This window comes from Chelonia mydas, chromosome 4, assembly GCF_015237465.2.
Source record: "Chelonia mydas isolate rCheMyd1 chromosome 4, rCheMyd1.pri.v2, whole genome shotgun sequence".
In the NCBI taxonomy this organism is placed as follows: Eukaryota; Metazoa; Chordata; order Testudines; family Cheloniidae; genus Chelonia; species Chelonia mydas.
This window is the reverse complement of record NC_057852.1, coordinates 89,252,341-89,276,340: the sequence shown is the minus strand read 5'-3', so window position 1 is coordinate 89,276,340 and position 24,000 is coordinate 89,252,341. Positions and strand designations below refer to the sequence as shown.

Sequence of the window (24,000 nt, the reverse complement as noted above, 5' to 3'; positions counted from 1 at the left end):
AAGTCAGAATCACTATTTCCATAACAGCAAAGTACATTCAATATTGTTAGACTACCAATTTCACCTTACTGAGTGTGCCCAGATTTTGTGTCAAAATTAGCAGCATAAGTACGGTACCGAAATTCCAAGTACCCAAAAGCCACAGAAAAAACAATAGACATTTGCTTCTCTCTTTAAGGCCTGCTCCTGCTCCCTCTAAGTCCAGTTCTGCAAGGTGCTGAGCACCCTCAATTCTTATTGAATTGTATAGGCCTGAACCAAAGCCCATTGAAATCAATGAAGAGACTCCCATTAACTTTAATGGGCTTTAGATCAAGCCCTATGGGGACTGAGGGCTCTATACCTTTTTGGAACCAAGTCCATTAACTTCCTTGACAACAGGAACAGATCCCTAATGTAGTTAATAAGAAATCACAGGATCCAAATTACAACACTGTAGCTCATAATTACAGCAACACTTTCTTTACCTCTTATACTTTTTGGGACGTTAAACCGTGATATTTAGGATAAACACTGATCCTTCAGATGAATGTGGGTTTAAATATATCCTCTTCTACAGAGGGGCATCAAACTCTGCACTGTAAAGAATCAAAAAGGAAAAAAGTTAGAATAACTGGAAATGACTGGAATTCTGCAGGTCACTAGTATTCAAATGCAATATTTATAGCCATCATTTATTCCGATTACTAGTAAAGTACTATTGTGATATATCATTTATAAATGTAACGTTCTGCCTGATGAATTACAGAAATATCACAAAAAGAAAAGGAGTACTTCTCAATGTGTCAAAAACAGAAGTGCTTCTCTTCAGCAAGAGGATTACTCTGAAACTTTGTCTGGCTTGACTAAGACCTCCTATTTACCTCTATCTGTAATCGTGGTGTCATCCTTGACTCAAACTTTCCATCTCCCACATCGCCTAAGTCTCTAAATCTCCCTATTGTTAATCCTGAAGCAGCATTTGTCTATACCACTCCCTCAACTCCTTCTCTACTGTTTTTTATTCATGTCTACATCCCTTTTCCTACTGATTACCTCAGTTCGTCTCTGGTTTCATCAAATCACTGTTCTCAAGACTCCACAATGTTCAGAATGCTGCTCACTCACTCACAGAGAAACCCAGCTTCATCACTCCTGCTATCTCAAACACAGCCACTGGCTCCCCCTTTTCTTTTCAAAATAAAGTCTAATATTACTTTCTTTTTAAGTACTTATTCCAAACCTACCTCCTAGATCTAGTCTCTACTCCCTTTCATGCTCCCCTTTGCTAATCTAGCAATCACCACCTTTCAGTCTCTCCATACAATCATTTTTGGTTTTAATGCATTCTCTTCTACAGTTCCCATTGTCTAAAACAGCATTCAATGCCACTTTGCATCACTTTTCAAAGTTATCTAAGCACACATCTCTCCTCCCTTGCCATACCTCATTTCTCCCTGCCTCAGCTATTGGCCACACTGACAGAATGTTTTGATTTCTTCACTATACAATGAATGGTTTACCACTGTTTTCTGTCATTTTCACTCCAGTGCCTTATATTATTTAATGTTATAATGTATTCTGGGTTATAAGAAAAAAGTTCATTTTCTCTAAAGCGAGAACTATTGAACTCGTATTTTTTGCTAAAGGTTTAAGAGTTATTATTCTTAGGAAAATAAAATGTACAAGTAGTATGTTTTAGTTTAATTAAAAAGGTAATGATCGCTCCTCTCCCTGTTTCTACTGGAAGTGTTTAACTGGTTAAAAAAACACTGGTAAAAAAACATGAAATTAAAGCAGAGCAGAGCGTTCTGCCAAAAGAAGAAAAACAACTACACAGCATGACTCAGTGAACCCGCTCATTCTTCTCTGGCCTAATAACCTGCTGGCCCATTGACCTACTTTTTTTTGTAAGGTGGTTAAACCCTCAACTCACATTTAGACAGTTTTGTTCAGTTTGACAAGTATAAACATTAACAGTTACAAAGAGACTTGTTGAAATCTAGATTACAGAGACTGTAATATGAAGCCTATGTTTTTAAACTGTTCAGAGCAGGCGGCCTTTGCCAACCCTTCCACAAGTTGTGACAGCTCTAATGAGGAAAATTTTACAGCTCTACAAGCTGCACATGCAGGACATCTACTGCAGAGAATACACGGAGGTTAAACAGTACAGAGCTACATTTCACAATGTCTAAAAAGAGTATAATAAAAAGGAAGTTAAAGGAACATTGAAGAGGGAATTTGGAGAAAGGAGGAAAAAAACTTTTGACTATTTCATAACTGGTAATTGAACATATGCAAGTTTAAATGAAAGTAAGAAAAAAGCTAAATACAGTGGAAAAGCTTTTTGAAAATAAAACCACATAGCTCTCGTAAGTAGAAAATAGCATGCACGTAAAAGCTTGCAGAAAGGTCTGGATGCCTACACATAAGTATTGCCAGGTCACAATGTTCACATGTCATGACGGTCTCCAAAAACCATCAGATTTTTAAAATATATTAGGTTATTTTATTTGCCTTCTAGATTCTAAGCCTTTAGAGTAGATTCAAGCAACATTTTCAAACTTTTCTCTGCAATCGTGAGGGATAGACACTTATTTTTTTAATTAAAGCTGAGATTCTCATGCAATCTCCTGATTCCAGCAGCTGGGGCTTTAAGAAAAACAACACTGAAACTTGCAGTAAAATCATGAGAGTTGGCAACACTATAACATTTCTACCTCATGCTGACCTGCAGAGCAGAGGTAGACAGTGAGTGACGAGGGGTACACCTACACAGCTGTTGGAAGCGTGCCTCCCAGCCTGGGCAGACAGACACATGCCAACTCTGCTTGAGCTAACACGTTAAAAATAGCAGTGTCAACATTGTGGCATGGATGGTGGCACAGGCTAGCCACCATAGTATGGACCCAGAGCATTGGATGGATTTGTACTTTGGCAACTAGCCTGAGCTGCCACCTGTGTCACAATGTTGACGCTGCTATTTTTAGCGAGGTAGTATGTGTCTGTTTATCCGGGCTCAGAGGCATGCTCCCATCTGCAGCGCAGACATACCTGGGTGGCCAAAAGAAATGAGATATTGAGTCTTTAAAGCACTTACAGAGTCACCAGCAATACTGCCCAAGATAATAATGAAAGTTTATACGACATGAGCGTGGGGCAGATATCTATATGGAAAGTATTAGCAACCACAGGAGAGTTCTACCTCCACAACTGGTACTAACATTGGTACCACTGATTCACAGAAGTGAGTTCAAAGATGGAACAAGGTCTGCAGGTTGAGCTATCGTCTCACTCCTAGCACCAGTCCCTTCAGGACAGAACTGAGAAACTGCTGAAGCAGTGTAGGGAAGCTTGCATTGCCTCTACCTGCCCTATATATCTGTTGTGTGGACAAAGAACTTAAGTCTCCAGGGCAGTCAATTGAGTATTTTTCCTATATCACTAAATTCACTAAATATTTTAAAGCGGCAGTGAATTTTTAATCTTATTTTGTAAACAATATTATATACAGAGACTGATTTTACAAACAACTTCTTCATAAATTCCATAGATTTTAAGACCAGAAGGGAAAACAATTATAATCATCTAGTCTTATATAACATTAGGCCGAAGAATTTCACCCAGGAAAGATCACAGAAAACAGAATTTAGTTTTCTGACAGAATCTGCACGTCTCCCAGTTTTCCAACTTGTTAGGTTTAGTAAGTATTTCTGAAAACAGGGGCAGATCATTAATATTTTAGTACTTAACGGTCTCTGTGCCACAATCCTAATACGATCAAGGAATTGACTAATGATCTAATAGGACTTTTTTACTGCTTATCCTCCATGATTTTTAAAAAATCAAAACTGTTCTCAAGAACAATACTCTGCAGTTATACAATACCTCCTGATCTAACCATTACACCACAAACTCTATTTACAACAGGAACGCTAGGGATGTTTATGTATTTTTGGGTACTACTGGTGAGCAAAAAGCTGCTTTTTAATTTGTATCAGTGGCATACCTGCACCACTGCTGTGCATCTCATGAAGATGCTCTGTGCTGACAGGGCAGAGGTCTCCCGTTGGCATAATAAAACTACCTCCGTGAGCAGCGATATCTATATCGGCGGGAGAAGCGCTCCCTCTGACATAGTACTGTTCACGCTGGTGCTTATGTTGGCGTAACTTATGTCGCTCAGGGGGGTGGTTTATTCATGCCCTGAGCAACATAAATTATGCTGACATAAACTGTAGTATAGACATAGCCACAGTCTTCTAGTCCTGAATCCCCTCATTCACCCCTCCCTCACAAATATTCAACCTGAGTTTTACTTAGCTCAATTTCACCCTGTTATTCCTTGCTGCATGTTAAACATTTCCTCTCCCCCTTTGGTGCTTACACATTTAGAATACCTGAAAATGTTTACATCATTTTGTTAATTGCTTTTGCTAAGCTAAACACAAATTTCTTGCAAGTCCTTTATCCCAAGTCAGTCTCTGCAACCCATTTATCACTGTGTTTCATCATCCCTGTATTGCCTCCAATTTGTCACTCTCTCTCTGGTTTTGAGGTGCCCAGAAATAAACCCAATATAGACGCCATCTATCTCTCTTGTCTGTAACATGATTTCATTGTGACTTAGGAAGTTACATAATAACCTCTATGTTAAAAGAATGTAAAGATTGCAAAGTCAAGCACACAATTTTCTTAACCCTCTATCCCTGCTCTGCCACTCAAGAGTTCCTATGTGATGCTGAGCACGCATTTTTTTTATAAACACATTAACTCATATAGTGCTAGTAGCCACATATAACCATCTTTGTTTACTAGAAGCACACTATAAGAGAGCCTTCCAATTATTCTAAATTAGAGATCTGTATCTCCCACTTTCTTCCTTCCCGCATGTAGAGAATTAGCTTGGTTTGTTTTTAGGGATTTTTGTTTGTGAGTGGGTGGGTGAGTGAGAGTGAGAAGAACTTACTGAGGGAAAGCTAAATAGATTTAAATGAATTCTGTATTTAGTTCTGAAAGTAATCAGTTTCACATTTATTCTTCCCTGTTTAATAATTTCATCATTTCAGTGGAACACATCAATCAGGGAACTCATATTTGTGGAGGGAGAGATCCTCTCTCAGATAGCTAGGGCCAGTCTCAGAAGGCTTTGAATATCAGGACACAAACCTGGAACTGAACTCTATATTTAATGGGGAACCTATGCAGAAAGCAGAGCATTAATGCAATGGGTACACGCTGACATGAGCTGCTATCTCTACTTAGTAACAGGTCAGCCTGAGTTTTGCATATTTTAATATGGTCAGTATATATTTTTATATGGTATTCATCTACATAAAGGACACCACTATGGAGCTATGTACCTGCAGTGAAAGGATGCATTAATCCTAAGGCTAGTGGAGGACTCTGGCAATGTAATTTGTAAGGTTCCTGAAATGTAGCTAACAGATTCTACAAGAACAGAATAGTAGATGCATCCTGCATCACTCAAGTACAGTATTAAACTGTGCTATTGAAGGAACTCAAGACTTAATCTGAAACTTGATTATTCCATTTGTAGAAATGCAAACACATGTAAATAAGGGCCTGTTAATGGGATTCTTTTACAGTGGCTGAGGTTTTTAAATCTCTAGGATTGTACATTGTTATAACTGCTTCTGATGCTTAACTCTTTGCATGCAGGTGAATCACACACAACTGAATGGCTACCTAAGTGCTTGTGGAGAGTGGACAGTTTGCACTGCCTCCTCAGCTCTTCCGTCAGTGAGAGCCTGAAAGAGTCTGGGCAGGGAATTGAATTGAGACTCCACTTTTATGACAACCTGCCCATCCAAATCATCACTGTGGAATCTCAGCTTTTTAGAATCAGCAGTCCTCTAATTACGAGGCTAGAAGGGTTGGGGAAGAAAGGGTGTCTTTCAGCAATTCAGCCCTTTCCCTGCAAGGGATAACTTAACTCTGTGCCTTTCTCGAGCAGCGGCTACGCTGTGTAATTCTGTGTTGCAAACATTTTTTCTTACTGCTGAGCCAGAGGCAATGCATTTGGCCTGGCCTGAATTGGGGCTGCATTGTGGCAGTGTCGAAGAATTAGAAGCCTCACACTATCCAAGACAGTGGAAGGACAGGAGGGGTGGAAAAAACCCAGTGAATAAACTCTGGAAAACCTACATTTAAAATATACTCGAGGAAGGGAAAACAATGTAGCTCTATTATACACTTCTGTATTTGACCAGTTATAACTTACTATTATTTCTTATAAAACTAACAAAATATGACAAAATGAAAAACTTACTTTTCTAAAACTCTTGTGGCTGTCACAGGATTTTTCCACTTCCCTCCCACTACAGCTACCTGTTATAAGAACAGGAAGTCATAATTAAACAAAAACTTCAATAGCTGAACATTTGACTCCCTAGCACCTGCAACTGGATAGAGCAAGGGAGAACTCCCCTTCTTGCCTTCACAAAACAAAAATGAAAATTGTTGCATTCAGGATAGCAAAGCTTAAGGTTATATTCTGTATTCCATCATAAGCCCGCCATAACTTGCTCTGATGCAGGTTTCCATGTCAGGAATTTGCTCCCTTGTGAATTGTATTTAAAGCAAAACCTTGGCCAGTCTCTTTCACCAGGCATTACACAGATGGCAAGCTATGAAACCCAGGGCCCTTAGCTGACTGATCAGTTCTTTACGTTTTCTGGTTTTAAGTTAAACTGAGGAAGATTGGGTGTATTATGCCGGTACTTTTTATTGGGAAATCTTAACTTGACTTGAAGCCATGCATCGTGTGCCCCGATACCACAGTAATGGGTGCCTTTAAAATGCATGTAATCAATAAAGTAGCAATTTCTCAAATTTTAATTCAAGCATGGAAAGTTTTAGTCTTGATTTTAAACCAGAAGAAAACGTTTCTTGATTTTAGACCAGAAGACAATATAACAAAATTAAAAGTAAAATTACTAATGAGCTCTCATAGTTAGTCACATAGGGACTATCACCCCCTTATTCCTTCAAGCTGAAGCCTCAAGCATGTAATGCCTAATCATGTTGACCAGTTGAGGGGCTGCAATGTCTATATTTAGTTTGCTGTTCAGTCCCTCTTAAGTCTTTCAGCAGTACCACTTTCCAGGTTTCTCATAGAATGACTTATTTCTACCACCATCACCCCAAAACTCACATACTGCTCGCATATTTCTAGTCTAAATATCCAGTTTAAACCTTCTTCTCCATATTTCTAACTTCCTTAGACTGCTCTGTGTTACCTCTATCCTCTCAAGTTCTCAACGTCTCCCAATTTAGCACCAGCAACTTTCAGTAGCATGCTGCTATCCTCTCTTTCCAGATCGCTATTGAAGATATTAAAATTAGCGAAGCCAAACACTAAGATAACTACCAACTCTAACATGTTTGGATTCAAAACAAAGTTGTATTAGACTATTTTACAGTTCATACTTTTTATTTTGGTAAATAATAGGTTTGAATCCATTCCCTATTCTGCTTCCCAGTTTGCCAATTGAATCAAATAATCCAGCATTATGGAAGGTCCTGAAAATGCCTGGATCTCACATGCTGTGTCAGTGGTCATTGCTATTTATAAAATTAGAGGACATAAGCATCCCACAAACAGGCATCCATACAGACAATATTTGGAGTTCAACTCTCTAACAAGGGTCAGCTGTATAGAAGGAAAAGTAGAAAGAAGTTTTCTTTTTGAAAAAGTATGTATTTCGGCTCAGTAGAATATACCTTATCTTAAAACACTGTGAATGAGGTTTCAGTGATGCCACCAATAAAGTGCAGAGCCTGCTGTTACTCTACTTAACACTGGCAACAAAATAAAAAAAAACGGGACTCCAACCACTAGAGGATTTATCAGAAAACCATGAAAAAATTGTGTAAATTAGTCGTTGAGTCTATGTGCTAATTGACGAATAGCTTACTTAGACCTTGTCTACACTACACAATTTTGTCAACAAATATCAAGTTTCATCGACAAAAATGTGGAGGTGTATACACTGCAATGCTCCTTCTGCCAACAAAACTCTTTTGCTTTGCTGACAAAATAAAATCACCTCGACGAGAAGTGTTGAGCTTTCTGCAGCAAAGTTATATCGACAAAGCGTCAGTGTAAACGTGTGCATGAGTAGTCTTATTTAAGCACAAGCATTTCCAGCAGCACAGGCTAAAGGTTTATTAAAAACTACTTTGTGGCATAACATTTTACCACTTCAAAATAAAATTACTTCAGTGCAAACAATGAAAAGCTTGGACTTTCAGAATACTAACAAAGTCACTATGAACTTATATACATACATACATACATACATACACACACACACACACAGGCCAGAGTTTAAAAACAAGGAGCTTAACATGATGCTCATATTTAGGCATTTGAGACTGAGAGTTACAAAAGCACCTAACTGACCTTCAGAGTACAAGTCCCACTGACTTCAACCTGGAGGAGGACTAAAGCCCAGTTGAAGAATTTCAACTTTATTGACACATGAAAGTTTAATGTGTTGGCTCAAATACAGCAGGGGCTGTTTGTATTGTTCTCATAGTAAAGATGGCAGTGAGGCCCTAGACTTGTCTTTTTTAGCACAGATGAGCATTTTAGATGTGAAATTAAGAAAAAAAAAATAAAATCTAAAATCTGACTAAAAATTAGGAAACTAAAGAAACAAGTGTAAAATATCTACTTTAGCAACTTAAGACTATAAAATGGAAAGAAGCAAACCAATACTATGTAAATTACAATTACTTCAATTTTTATAATTTAAATTAAAATCCATTATGTACATTTAAAAACTGTTTTAATTTTTAAATCATTTTTATTCACCCTACTTCATACATTCATACATTCAAAGGACAGAAGGGAACATGATCATCTTGTTTTACTTCCTGCATAACAAAGGGTCAAAGAACTTCCCAGAAATAATTATTGCCAGTGATGGAGAATCCTCCACAACCACTGGAAAGTTGTTCCAATGGTTAGCTACTCTCACTGTTAATTTATGCCTTACAATATTGTTCCACCTCCTTGAGGATGGCAACAGGAGAGGATTGTAGGGAACATGCATATTTTGAGTGAAGCATGTTAATGATGAGATTTAAAGTAGGTCAAAAGTATTCAAATAAGAAAAGATTTCTAAAAAGCAAACAAAGACTTCATAGCACCAATGATGAACCTAGCAATGGGGAAATACGCAAATAGATTCTGAATTTTCACCTCAGTACCTTCATTCATGACTTTGAAAAGTAAACAACCTTACAGTATGTCTTTGCAAAGGAGATTAATTAAAACAGGTGCCCGATACATTGGAAATACTATGAGAGCATAAAGGATTCAATGTGGCTTTTTTAAACATGTATTTCAAAGAAAATTAGGTGTTATAGATGGCAGAGGTAACATTTCTTTAGTATATTGTACTCTAGTGGCTATCACAAAATAGATATACCTCCCCCTTTGAGCTAGGCTTCTTTCAGAACCCAGTGGCAGGAAAAAAATCACGAGGCAAGAACATTAGGATACCCACCACTACTACTACAGCTGTTTCTTTATCTTTACCCTCACCCCCTCCCATGTCTCCCCTCCCATGTCTTTTCACATTTTTCTACCCTTGTTTCTTCACTAATATTATGACCCTTCTTACTTCCCCTGCAGCAAAGGTGACCAGACGTCTCAATATTATTGGGACAGTCCCGATTTTAACCCATTTATCCCATATCCCGACCGCACATCGGTCGGGACGCCCTCTGTTCCGCTATTGGGGACGGACCACTCACCATCACCGCCAAAGTCCTGGGGCTGGCGTGGTGGTGCTTCCTGGGGCAGCTCCCGGCGGTGAGCGTGCCCGCCCACCGGCAGGAGCCTGCTGTGCGGGTGGCCCGTGGGCACAGAGGCAGAGGGGGTCTCCGCGTCCTGTACCGGCTCCCTCCTGACCAATCAGAACTGCGGGGGCAGGGCTTGCAGGTGCTGCCAGCGGGCAGAGAGCCCTCCCCCTCACCCCACCCACCTGACCCTAGGAGCCAGAGGAACCTGCCGGATGCTTCCTGGGAGCCACCCCAGGTAAGCACTGCTGGGACTCCCCACCTCCCTCTGGCTCTTAGGGTCGTGGCGGGGGGCTCTCTGCACGCTGCTGGCACCTGCAAGCCCCGCTCCACAGCTCCAGCAGCTCCCATTGGTGCTTTTCCCAGCCAATGGGAGCCACGGAGCTCGCGCTTGTGGCGGGCGCAGCATGTGGACAGTCTGGAGACCGCCCTCGCCGCTCTGACCTTAGGAGCCAGAGACCTCCCAGCAGGGCTGGTGAATGCGGCCAGGGAAGGGGGCAGGTTGTGATGGAGTGAGTGTCTGGGAGGTGTGTGTGGGGTGCTGGGCTGTGAGGGTATGGAGGGCGCTGGGCAGTGGGGGAGGCTTGTGTGTTTTGGGGTGCTGGGCAGTGGGGGAGATCTGTGTGTGTCAGGGCACTGGGGGTCTGTGTGGGGCATTGTTGAGTTGTGGTGGTGGGGCTATGGGGAAGGGCACTGGGAGGGTGGAGAAACCTGTGCCCCTGGCCCAGTGGCTTCTGCTGGGGGCTGGAGCTGGGGCCATGAGTCCTTGAGTCCTTGCCCCATGGCTTGTGGTGAGGGCTGCAGCAGGGGCCGTACACCCCTCTTGCAGCTTCCTAGGGCTGTGCACCCCCTCTCATGGCTCCGGTCAGGGTTGTGCACCTATGGATCTCTTTCTCCCCGCCCCCAGCTAGCCCAATGTGTCCTGATATTTCACTCTTGCGATTTGCTCGTCCTACCTGCAGCCCATTTTCCTTACTTCTTGTTCCCCCTCCCACAATTTCTTTCCCCTTCTTACAGCTCTGCTACACATGCCAGCAGTAAAGTGAAACTGTCAAGATTTCAAATCGCTTCAGCTAAGGCATCAGAGATCTTGGCAATTTTACTTTGTAATTCATAGACAGGAGCAACAAAGAATGAAAAAAATGACTGGTATTCTTATTAGTCCATACCAGTGCACACTGAGTCAAATCTTTAGTCCTGGTAAATTCAGTCCCTTAAATTGGTCTCAAAATCCAGTGCTAACCCTATTCAAAGTAAATAAAAAAAATGAGATCAAGGATGCAGGGGTTTCAGTTTAGCATAGGACTGAGGGTACCCCATATTTTATGAGGCTCCTGGAGAACTTCCCCAGTGGTACTACCATGAGCAGCAGAACTAGAGTGAAACCCATATGGAAATTTTATTCTATGCTCCTGCTAAGCTATGGAGGAAGTACTCTATTCAAACCTAGTACAGAAGGTATTGAATTAAATCCCTATAGGGCATACAAAACTATTTAACCCAAGAGTAATGGCAGGAATACATTTACAAAATTGCTTAAAATAAACCAACATCTATGGGATAAAATAATGTTTATATAAAAACCAATCAATTAGATCACAAGATTTTTGGGCTAAACGATAAGAGTCTTGTCTCAATGTTGTAAACTACAAGACTAAATCCCAATGCATGAGTAACTCTTTGTACTCCTTATACGGTCAGGATAATGAAAATATCCATAGACACTCACCAAACTTAACTGAGATTCTGATTTACAGCATTATAATAATTTTCCAAAAGCTCCACGCAAAATTAAAGTACTGGCTCCACTACTCCTTTCAGTTTCAGCAACTGCAAAAAAGAAACCGAGCATTTCATGAAGCAGTTCTCAAAACAAAGACTAGACATACAGTTAACATGAAAGACAAATATAATAAATTCTTATTCTTTCAGAACTTTATTTCTGTACTTGATGGATTTAAATGCAAAAATCAGCCACACAACTTGGCGGCAATTCTGTCTTAATGCTGGAAAGAAATTCAGATATATCTGAAGTTTTTATCTGCATTATATATGTTGCCTTTAAATTTTATGCCACTGTGAAATAACTAGCCACAAAGTTTTAGCATGACTTCTTTATTCATTTTTCATCTCTACATTTGTTAAGGAGAAGTGATAAGTTATCAATAAAACTATCCAATTTTACAATTTCAAACACTTCTTTCTGCCCTTTAACTTCTGCACAACACACACTACTGGGGTAACTGACACAGCCAGAATCTGAGGACTGGGAAAGTGCACAGGAGCCCTTGGTTAAGCAAATAACCAAGAACAAACCCCACCACATACAGGGATCTTGTTCAACAAGAAGAACACAAATCTCTGGCCACATTCTTTTCACATATTTTAGGCCATGTCCACACTACGGTGCTGCAGCACTATATTGTAGATGCTTCCTACAGTTATGGAAGAAGTTCTTCCATCACTGTAAGTAATCCGCTCCCCAAGTGGAGATTTGTAGGCCAACAGAAGAATTCTTCTGTCAATCTAGCTAGGTCTACACCAGGGCTTAGGTTGGCACAGATACGGCCATTAAAATTTTTAAGCGTAGACAACCAGAGACAGGGCAAACCTTTGCCTCCAGTACTTCCTACCTTGGTTTCCAGTCAACAAATCTCTAACAGCAGCATGTCAAAGAGCACTATGGTCCTTTTACTGCAGGGTCCACACAGACAGCACACAGCAAGCTAGTATATTGTACATTCAAAACCCAGCTTGCTGTGCATTAAGTCTTTGTGTATGTAGATAAGCCCTCTGTTTCTCCCTCTCATGAGAGTAGCTCATCTGTGTTTCTCTCACCTCCTTTAATAATCCATTAGGGCAAGTATTAACCCTGGAATGGATTATTTGGAACCAGTTTCTTCTCTTGTTCCTTAAATCCTGATTAGGAATTAGGAGACTATTTTCTCAGGTCATTAGTTCTCTACACCCTAGTACACAAATTTTGAACTAACTGTATTTCCTCCTCACTGTGATAGGCACAGCAGCCCCAGTAATTATGACCAAGGCATTTAACTGCAGGGAAATACAACATTTCCCCGTGCCTGTGGGAAGACAGTGATTGTACTGCTGTATATCCTGTTCATTGTGCTTCCACAACAGAAACATCAAAATGTATCTAAAAAAGATCTGTTTCACTTTGCTGCTCCTACTGGGAAAATGGTTTTGTGCACGAGCAGCAGCACAGGTGCACTCCTAGAGTAGCATGACACAAACAAACATGTATACAAAGCGATGAGGAAGAGGCAAGAACATCTGAAACAGCTTTCCTTCGCTTTTACCTCTCCAAATCTCTTCTGAAATCATCCCTTGTCTATGCAGCTTAATTAATTTGCCTGCTGTCTTTTAAACTTTTAGCTTTTGTAGTTACTTACCTTATAAAACAATAAGATAGCATCTTTCATAAAATCTATTATAAAATCAAGCTATTGTGACATACCAGGGCACAATTCAGACTAGTGGGGAGCTGTGTCATCACTGCCCTGCAACCTTGGGTGCCTTGCAATGCTTTGCTTTAGCAGCTCTAACCTGGATCGCTTACAAACAGCCTTGCAGCATGCAGGCCACACTCTGAGTGTCTGTGTGTAACTGCAATCTGCCAGCTACACACTGGATCTCACTAGCCATGGTTATACTGCAGAGTGCTCCCAACACATGCCTGGTCCCGGATCTTCCCCCAGAAATGTATGTCCTGTACTGCCCAGCCCTCCCCTGGACAGTACCAGTCTATTAAGTCCATTATTCCTTTAAGGGAATCTACATGGACATCCAACGTCTTGACAGATGAAAGAAAACACGATGAAAACAGCCAGTGCTTGACAATAGTGTGGGAGAAGAGCCCAAAGTACGAGCAGCAGATCTTCCCCTACTTGAACATCTGAGCTTCTGTCAAACGTCTGGGTCCTTCCCCACCACGAGGAGTGAGCACAGACCCTCAGTGAGTAAGCCTAAGCAAAACAAAGAAGGAAGGGATTGCCATAGGCCCTCTATCTTCTCTGTTGGCAGAACTTAAATGGCAAGACAAAGGTCAAGACAATTTGAAAGCTCCAAGTTGAATTAAGCACCCGTATTATCGCATCCGCAACCGCACCTTTTCTAAATGGATCTGGTCCCAGTAGTGTTGGTACCATTGACCAACAGGATTCTGGCTCATCCACTTTTCTGGGGACATTTCTTTCACCCAGGGTGTTCCATTACCCCACACTTGGGCGCCATTAGGAATTCCCAAGGGGAGTCAGGTTTATTGACCAGCACCAGTCACTTGCCATTGCGTCACTGGCTGCACCATCTACACATCAAGTGGCGAATCCTGGAGGGACAAGCCAGACATTAAAGGAATCATATGCTAGTTTATTAACTTAAATAGTTGCCCAGACACTTCAATTTAAACATGCTGGATTAGATAAAAGACAGTAACACAAGCTTAAGAAAGAGATTTTAAGTGAGTATAAGTAATGAAGCATAAAACCCAGAAATGGTTACAAGAAAAATAAAGATAAAATGCTTACTAATATCTACTTAAAAAAAAAAACCTCTCATCTCTGGGCAGCCAGATTACTGACTAAACTTTTCAGGTCAGGACCCCTCCCCCAAAGTCCAACAGCAGTTTCCTTTGCCTTCTCAGGTGCAGAGAATGTGATGGGCAAGGAGAGAAGGAAAGGGGTGTTTGTTCCTTCTTTTTATAGTCCCAGTCTCCCTTGTGAAATTTCTAGCTGAAACCCAGGAGACGGAGAGTCTACATAAAAGGATAGTCCCTGCTGGGTTTTTCCCCCACCTGTTTGAATTTCCTTTGTTTTCCCTCCCTGCCTGATGACTCGGTTTACTGCTTAAATGCAAATTAAGGCAAGAACCTTCCTTTGTTTAGGACAGACCTAATTTCTGCCTGGGCACACCTGTGAGGTTTGGAACGTGTTATCCTCATCATACAGGAGCATCTTACAGCTTCACATAAAATATTGCCAGACATATTTTACCAGGACAATCCTGAGTAGCAAATTATAAATTTTCAACTGATACCTTACAAGGCATACTTTGTACCAAGATTATTACAATAGTGTGGAGGATGTGAATACAGAGGTGTATCCTGTCACAAGTATATTATTAGTTTATATCGGGGGCAGGCAAACTTTTTGGCTGGAGGGCTACATCTGGTTTCCGAAATTGTACAGAGGGCCGGTTAGGGGAGGCTGTGCCCCGCCCAGAGCACCAGGATGGGCAGCTATGCTGCCCGGCTAGAGCCAGCCACACCCCGGCGCTGCACAGAACACCGGGTCAGGCCGTGGCTCTGCAGCTGTGCTGTCCGGCAAGAGCTCGCAGCCCTGCTGCCCAGAGCGTTGCGCCAGCAGCACAGTGAGTTGAGGCTGCGGGGTAGGGGGAACAGCAGGAGAGGTGCTGGGGGCTAGCCTACTGGCCCAGGAGCTCAGGGGCCGGGCAAGAGGTTCCCGTAGGCCGAATGTGGCCTGCGGGCCGTAGTTTGCCCACCTCTGGTTTATATGATCAAGAACAGCTTCAGATTCAGGATTTACAGCCCAAGTAAAACAATTTTTCTTGGGAAGGAGAGAGAATAAAGGAATTAATCAAGGGTACAAAGAAATAATACAGAGAGACCTAGAGAGGTTAGGAATGTGGGCAGGGAATAAAGTGAGATGCAACCTGGATATTGCAAGTTAATAATCCAAACTCGTATTCAGTATAAGAAAGGCAATGTGGCTTTGGAAGAAAATAATGCCAAAAAGAGATTTACTCTACGTATAAGCTCACAGTATCATAACACAAAAAGCATTTGTAATTTTGGACTGCACACAGTATGCATATGGCAATGGTGAAAACATACCTACTTTACAATGATCTGGTCTGAACACTACAGCATAAATCAACACATTGTAAATATTTCAGAGACTTGCAACAAATGCTGAACAGACAAGAGGGTTGACTTAGGAGGAAAGCTTAGAAAAAACTTAGTATAGTTTGACCCAAAACCTCCACCACACTAGGGAACACATTGCTTTAAAGTGTGTAAAGAACGGAACAAGAAAAAATTGAGAGGACTGGATTAGGAAGAGGTTAAAAGGTGTATACCTAGAACTAACTGGACAACTAATGAGCAAATGAACATTTAAACCGATCATCCTTCAACATTTTTTAAACTCTTTTTTCACTAACTCTTAATAAGCATCTGAAGAAAGTGATGGAAGTCCAATTGCTGCAATTTTTAACAGTTATTGGTTTAAGTTTATTTATCTTACGCTCAGATCCTCCAAAATCCTATTTCATTGGTACTGAAATACTTTGTTCACCTACAGAAAGTGAGCTTTGTAAACTGCTTTTTCTTTTATAATCTTAGTAATTTTGGAAGAGTTGGTCTTTAAATATTCTGGAACAGGGATTTTGATCAGAGTTGTAGAACGCTCTTAATATTCAGACAGCAAAAACTGTTTTAGCCTTTAAACAGACATTGAAAAGGTATGTGTTTAATGTTGCTGCTATGTGTAACGCAACTGGGAATGTGTTTGTGAAAGCGGATGCATACACATCATTTTAAGTCTACACAACTCAGTCCAAGATAGTGAAGGGCATTGGACATTTAGTTTATCTTGCTAAGTAAGTAATTTTTTCATCCCAGTTCCTATGATTCATTGATTATCATGAAGGAAAATGCATAATATTTATAGGTGACCTTTGTCCAAGAATCTCTAAATGCTTTACAAACAAGCCTCAACATTATCGTATGTAAGTTATTATAGGCAGTTCACAGAGAAGCTGATATAAGAGTTAACTGACCTGTCTAGAATCACGGAGGAAAAAAGCTGAGCAGACAAGCATAGAACCCTGCAACCCTGGCTCACAGTTTTATTATTAATGATTTGTACAATGGTAGCACCTAGAGGTATTATTTTTATTAGAGTAGCACGCAGAAGACCCATTTGGGATCTTATAAGGTCTTATTGTCCTAGATAACCTATGTGTACGTAAGACAACACATAGGTTCTATTCCCAGTTCTGCCACTGACCTAATGCCCTGGACAAGTCACTTCACTAAAAGTGCCCATTTCCCCTCCTACCATTTGTCTTGTCTACTTAGGATATAAACTCTTCAGGGGAGGAACGGTCTCTTGTTATGTATGTGTGTACAGTGTCTGGCACAGTGGGGCTCTGATCCTGACTGGAGCTTCTAGGCACTACTGTAATATGAACAACAGGAAAAAAAGAAAAGCATGCCCCTGGTTACAATCTAATTTAAAACACACAGAAGCAAAGGAAGAGGGAAAACAGAAGTAACTATAGTAAGATCACATAGGTACATGTGTAGAGTGCCTAGCACAATGAGGCGACCACTATACAAATAAACAAGTAGCAGTTACAGAAGTTAGCTTTTGAAACAGTGATTCCAAATAATAACTCTTTAAAAAAAATAGGAAATGGCATTCCTATACATACATTAAATATGGAGTATATATGAAGTATTATACACCAAAAGCTACATTAAATGAACATTGTTAAGGTTGCGAAGTCATGCACTGTGCAACCTTAATTCAGTCCCCTTGCACAGATGCTTTGTAATAATCTTTAATTACACGACCACATTTTCTTTCCCGGGACCTTTGCCTCATTCAGTGCATAGGAGGGATGGTGCACAACAAGCAACTATTCAATATTTTGTTTTCTGGCACATGACGGCATCTAGCAATGCCCCTCTGCCATGTACACTGGCCAAATCGGGCAGTCTCTACGCAAAAGAATAAATGGACACAGGTCAGACGTCAAGAATTATAACATTCAAAAACCAGTTGGAGAACACTTCAACCTCCTTGGACACTCAATTACAGACCTAAAAGTGGCAATTCTTCAACAAAAAAAAACTTCAAAAACAGACTCCAACGAGAAACTGCAGAACTGGAATTAATTTGCAAACTGGACACCATCAAATTAGGCTTGAATAAAGACTGGGAGTGGATGGGTCATTACACAAACTAAAAACTATTTCCCCATGCTAATTTCTCCCCTTACTGTTACTGACACCTTCTTGTCAACTGTTTGAAATGGGCCATCCTGATTATCACTACAAAGTTTTTTTTCTCCTGCTGATAATAGTTCACTGTAATTGTCTTGTTAGAGTTGGTATGGCAACACCCACCTTTTCATGTTTTCTGTATATATATCTTCCTACTGTATTTTCCTCTCCATGCATCTGATGAAGTGGGTTTTAGCCCACGAAAGCTTCTGCCCAAATAAATGTGTTAGTCTCTAAAGTGTCACAAGTACTCCTCGTTCTTTTTATTGTAATTACTGGCACTCCCCGCCACCCCCCAGACAATGAATGTTGTCTCTCTCACTCCTGAGGGTCACAAAAGCACAGAGAACTCAGCTGCTACTGGCATCCTGAAGCCACGTTATGCTGCTAGCCTGTTTCCTGCGATGGTGCCAGCCAAATACATTGCAGAGTGGCATGGGAAAGTGTCCTCCTAAGGAGGAAGAAATAAGACTGCCATCCTTTTCAATCCTCTCCCAAAGGTTTTTGAGTATCTCCATGAAAGTGCCATCGAGAACTCTCAGGAAGATAAAAATGTACATCCCTATTCACATAAACAATGTGCACCACATGGCCCCTCACCTAGCCCAACAGAACCAAATGCCGACTCTACCTCTACCCGAGCACAGGACACTGAACTGATGTGGATCGTGAAATTGGCCTGCCATAGTACTGTTCAAAAATTTGTTTCAAATTTACTTCCTAACTTTTTAATTTCTCACAGTATACCAGTAAAACAATGAAAAAAGTCAATACTTTTATCTCATACACTTTCAGATGGGACAGGGGCCATCTGTAAATGACAGAGGGGGAGTGGGAGAGGAAGGAAAAGCAAAAAAAAACATTGTAAGGAAAAATGCAGCACTCACTTACCCGATCTCCCTTCCCCTTCATCAGTGGGCTGATCCACACTTGCCTGGCAGGACTGGCTAGACTCCTGTGGAGGCGCTGGCTCACAGTATGGTTAGAGTCCCCCACCTCATCTCCTCTCCCCCTTCTTGCTGTTCAGAGCAGGGGTCTTGTCATTCATATAAAGGGAGGGGTAAACACCTTTAAAATCCCTCCTGGCCAGAAGAAAAACCCTTTCACCTGTAAAGGGTTAAGAAGCTAGGATAACCTCGCTGGCACCTCACCACAATGACCAATGAGGAGACAAGATACTTTCAAAGCTGGAGGGGGGGGGGGAAACAAAGGGTCTGTGTCTGTCTGGGTGATGCTTTTGCCGGGGGCAGAACAGGAATGGAGTCTTAGAATTTAGTAAGTAATCTAACTAGATATGCGTTAGATTATGATTTCTTTAAATGGCTGAGGAAATAAGCTGTGCTGAAAGGAATGGATATTCCTGTCTTTGTGTCCTTTTGTAACTTAAGGTTTTGCCTAGAGGGATTCTCTATGTTTTGAATCTAATTACCCTGTAAGGTATTTACCATCCTGATTTTACAGAGGTGATTCTTTTTACTTCTATTAAAGTTCTTCTTTTCAGAAACTGAATGCTTTTTCATTGTTCTTAAGACCCAAGGGATTGGGTCTGTGGTCACCTATGAAAATTGGTGAGGATTTTTACCAAACCTTCCCCAGGAAGTGGGGTGCAAGGGTTGGGAGAATTTGGGGGGGAAAGAAGTTTCCAAACGGCTCTTTCCCAATAATAAACCCGGTTAGACGTTTGGTGGTGGCAGCGAAAGTCCAAGAGCAAAAGGTAAAATAGTTTGTACCTTGGGGAAGTTTAACCTAAGCTGGTAAAAGTAAGCTTAGGAGGTTTTCATGCAGGTCCCCACATCTGTATCCTAGAGTTCAGAGTGGGGAAGGAACCTTGACAGGTCTTCATCAAGTATGGCATGCAGTTCATTGTAAAAGCAGCAGGTCTGTGGTTCAGCACTAGATTTCTAGTTGCCCTTCCTTGCATGTGGTGTCCCTAGCAAAGTATCTTCACTTTCATGCAGCACTGCTGCTGATCCCGGTTGTACACGTATGCCTGTGCCCTCCATGCAATTTGCTCGTAGATGTCCACATTTCTACAGCTGTTCCATAGTTGTCCTTGCACAGCCTATTTTCACAGGTCCAGGGGATCTAATCCTTCTTGGCTGCTCCCGGCAGAAGTGCATCTAGTACCTCTCTGCGTGCATGGACCCATGGTTGGTTGGATGCAAACAAAAGTCAGCTGCTAGGTGTGCTCACCACAGAGGGCAACCAGGGAACAGCATTTCAAAAAACACACAGCGGTTTTTAAAAGGGGGGAAGGTGGGCTTCTGGTCTTTGTGAACCCTGGGCAGTGGAGTTTAAAGTTGTGAGCAGAATGGTCACTGTCAGAGGGACTGGGACATTGTGAGACAGCAGCTGGAGGACTGTCAGGGTTGACAAGACACCTTCCCTTATTTTCAAGGAACTTTAAATGAGAAATGCTTATTGATACTTCAGCTTTGGAGGGCACTGGCATAACACCATTCTCCAGCTCCAATCACAGTAAGCACAGCTTGACTGGGCAGGGTTGCATCTACCAAAGCAGGTTGACCATGGTTCTACACTGTTGGGGGAGGTGGTTTTACTGCACCTCAGTAATGGGATGCTTATGTCATCCGGAGAAAAATCTGAGTGCAGACACATGCATAAGTAAATTGATGCAAGGTAACTTAAATTAATCTAAGTTTGTAGTGTAGCCTGGGCAGTAGTAAATTAGCACTCTACTTCTACCAGAATTATCAACTAGAGAAGTCTGATAACCCTGACTTGCTTTTATCTACTTTATTAGGAACATTTTGTTATACTTACACATATTTTAGCTCTAATATAATTTGATTTAGCAAATTAGTTTAGTCGACATTTCAATCTTACCTTTCAGAGTAACAGCCGTGTTAGTCTGTATTCGTAAAAAGAAAAGGAGTACTTGTGGCACCTTAGAGACTAACCAGTTTATTTGAGCATGAGCTTTCGTGAGCTACAGCTCACTTCATCGGATGCATAGCATATCGTGGAAACTGCACAGGAAACTGGGCAGTTTCCACGATATGCTATGCATCCGATGAAGTGAGCTGTAGCTCACGAAAGCTCATGCTCAAATAAACTGGTTAGTCTCTAAGGTGCCACAAGTACTCCTTTTCTTTTTACAATCTTACCTTGTTATTCTACACTATTCAACCTGTGGCAAAAAAATACCTGAAACAAACTCTAAAACAGAAGCAATCTTTAAAACTGAAGCTAGTACAAGTGATGTAGTGAGGCCAACAAGATTTTCTGAAACCCCTACTGGAAGTCATAAGCTCCTCTGGTTTGTTGCAAGTGCTTAACAAAGAGCAGCAGAAAGACCAGTGAAGCATTTTTTTTAAATTAATCCACTTCATTTAATGAGAATCTTATTGAAGAATGCAATTAATCAAGTTATGTTGCTGGTTCTGAGCACCCAAAGCCTCAAAAGCTTAGTGAATATTTAATTATTACCACCTTCTGGTTACTTGCTTATTTCTTACTGTTTATTATTGGTAATACTGTAGCTCAAGTTTATTAATTGTATTTATACCTACACAACTCAGACCTTTAAAAAGGTCTTATATAAACCTACGGCAATTTATTCATTGCTTTAAAAATGCTAATCTCTACAGATCACTACTGAAGTCCTTTGAGTTTGCCTAGCATACACTTTATTTTTAAAATGAACAACCCAATAAGTGAAACCTCTTCTCCTCCTGCCCCATCATAACTATTCAAACACAGATGCTTAGCCTCTCTTAGCAGTGACCCAGAAGAGTTTTTCACATATTCCACAAGTCTCCATTCTGGAGCTATTCTATGATATATCTCCTAACCCTTTCTACCTTCCATTACACAGCTGCTCCAAGAGCATCAATTCTCTGACTCAAAAAGGCTCCTAATGGCACTCCAAAACTGAGCTAGCAAATAGGGACAATACACACAGCAATTACTGTCCTTTGAGAGTTTGATCACCTCACTTACATGCTTGAGTAAAACTGATCCAGGAAACACAAATCTTAAGACTGTTCTTGAGCTAGTGTATCTCATGTAGCAGCTTCTTTCTGTCACCAAATCACCAAGTTGTCTATCTCTTCTTTAAGTCTTATACGCTGCTTATGGGCCTATACCCATACTGCTTGTGGGCCTTATACTCTGCACCCAAAACTCCAACAGAAGCCAAAGGGAAGTATAGGTGCCCAACACTTCTGAAATCAAGCCCCTAGCATTGACAGCAGTCTGGAAAACATACAAATCAAAAGCGATTCCTGCTTCAACTACTCCTATTTACAGTAAAGGGACAGTGTAAACTTTTTTTTTAAAGTCCATTAACAGTATCACTGGTATGCTCATGTGTTTTTAAAAAGTATTTCCTGGGTCTAAGACAATGGTTTCTGGGGCAAATGGCAGGTCCTCAGAATTTACTGAGGACTATAACACCAATCTTGCAATAAGAACTATGCAGGCAAACCTTTGCAGTTGAGAGACGCCCCAGTAAAGAATCAGGACCGAGGTCCTTGACAAATGAGTAGAAATTTGCTTCTCAAATGAAAGCAATTGAAAGTGACATACAAGGGCATGTATCAGTTGAAATCAACTGAAAATCCAATTTTAGTTAAACCCGTACAAGACCAGCTCTTAAGCCTATGACATGAGATGAGTTGGCAGTGATTCAATCATTATTTTACATAAAATATGAATCACTTTGATGTTTAAGTGAGTAAATGTGGATTATTACTTAACAATATTAAAATATAGATGAGGCAGGACAAATTGGTAAAAAGGTCTCAGGCTTATGGAGGTGATTAGCTGGATATGAAGACAGAGTTAATGTTGGCATTTGAAGCTCAAATGAATTTTCTGTTATAGGAGTCATTGTTCTTGAGTTCATTTTATGACTGCCTTAACATATGAATTTCCTAGTATTTTTTAAAAAAGAAACGGTATTGAAACAATACTAATGCTTTATAACTTGTATCCTCTCTCTCCTACCACAATGACCATATCAACATGTCCTCAGATCCCTTTACTGCAGTGGTCTCCAGCCTTTTTACGACCAAGATCACTTTTTGAATGTAAGGACAACCCAGGATCTACCCTGCCCCTACACCAAGGCCCCGCCACTTCCCCAAAGCCCCGCCTCACTCACTCCATCCCCCCATATCTCCGTCACTCACTCTCCCCCACCCTCACTCACTTTCACCGGGCTGGGGTAGGAGTTTGGGGGGGGAGGGCTCTGGGCTGGAGCCGAGGGGTTCTCAAGTGTGGGAGGGGGCTCTGGGCTGAGCCTGGGGTAGGGGACTGGGGTGCAGGGGGGGCTCAGGACTGGGGTGGGGCCTCCCGCTGGGCAGCACTTACCTCCGGCACTGCAGCATGGCTGCTGTTAAGGTAACCTGCCTAACCTGGCCTCATGCCTGTCCCGGAAGGGGCCAACGCACCCCTGTGGCCCCTGGGGAGGGGAGGTGGGCAGCATGTGGCTCCGCACGCTGCCCCTCTTTGCAAGCACCACCACCGCAGCTCCCATTGGCCACAGCTCCCTGTTCCTGGCCAATGGGAGCTGCAGGGGCAGTGCTTGCAGGCATGAGCAGTGTCCAGAGGGAGACCCCTACCCTCCCACCCCCAGCGCTCCGCTGGCCACTTCCAGGAGTGGCGTGGGGCCGGGGCAGGCAGGGAGCCTGTCTTAGCGGCAGCCCTGCTGTGCTGCCGGAGATCGCGATCGACTGGGAGATCCTCTAGGATCAACCGGTTGATCGCGATCGACCAGTTGGTGACCACTGCTTTACTGTCTTCCTGAATGAAGGCCAAACTCTTCAACCCATTTCCAAGGGCTTGTCTACATGGTGCATTAATACACCGCAGCGGGAGTGTAAGTTCTAGTGTGCACCAACGTGTCACACACTATCTGGTCCATGTGGACCCTGCTGGCATGCACAAAAAGTTCCCTAATGTATGTTAATGTAGTCCTGTTTCAAACAGTACTACATTAACATGCATAAGGACACTTTTAGTGCATGCCAGCAGGATCCAACAGGCCAATTAGTGTGCAGCATGCTGATGCACACTCGAATTTACATCTCAGCTGGTTTGCACTAGCACAACGTAGACAAGCCCTAAGTCTCTGCATAGGTCTTTTTCTGCCTATATCTTCCACCATT

The 24,000-nt window shown here is 41.7% G+C and overlaps 1 protein-coding gene across 18 annotated transcripts in view; it reads right to left on the bottom strand.

The window, feature by feature from the left end:
• The window catches only part of CLOCK (clock circadian regulator), a 90,280-nt gene that overhangs the window by 53,007 nt on the left and 13,273 nt on the right, over positions 1-24,000 (bottom strand). For 4 of the 18 annotated variants that reach the window (XM_037897747.2, XM_043546206.1, XM_043546207.1 and 1 more), the window contains exons 2-5: positions 13,946-14,164; positions 11,546-11,646; positions 6,275-6,333; positions 468-578 (exon numbers count right to left, since the gene is read on the bottom strand). The exons of 1 other annotated variant lie outside the window; for it this stretch is intronic. The gene's annotated coding sequence lies outside the window, so the exon portion shown is untranslated. The remainder of the gene's footprint in view (positions 1-467; positions 579-6,274; positions 6,334-11,545; positions 11,647-13,945; positions 14,165-24,000) is intronic. 13 more of the 18 variants (XM_043546204.1, XM_037897750.2, XM_027833191.3 and 10 more) reach the window with 7 other exon arrangements.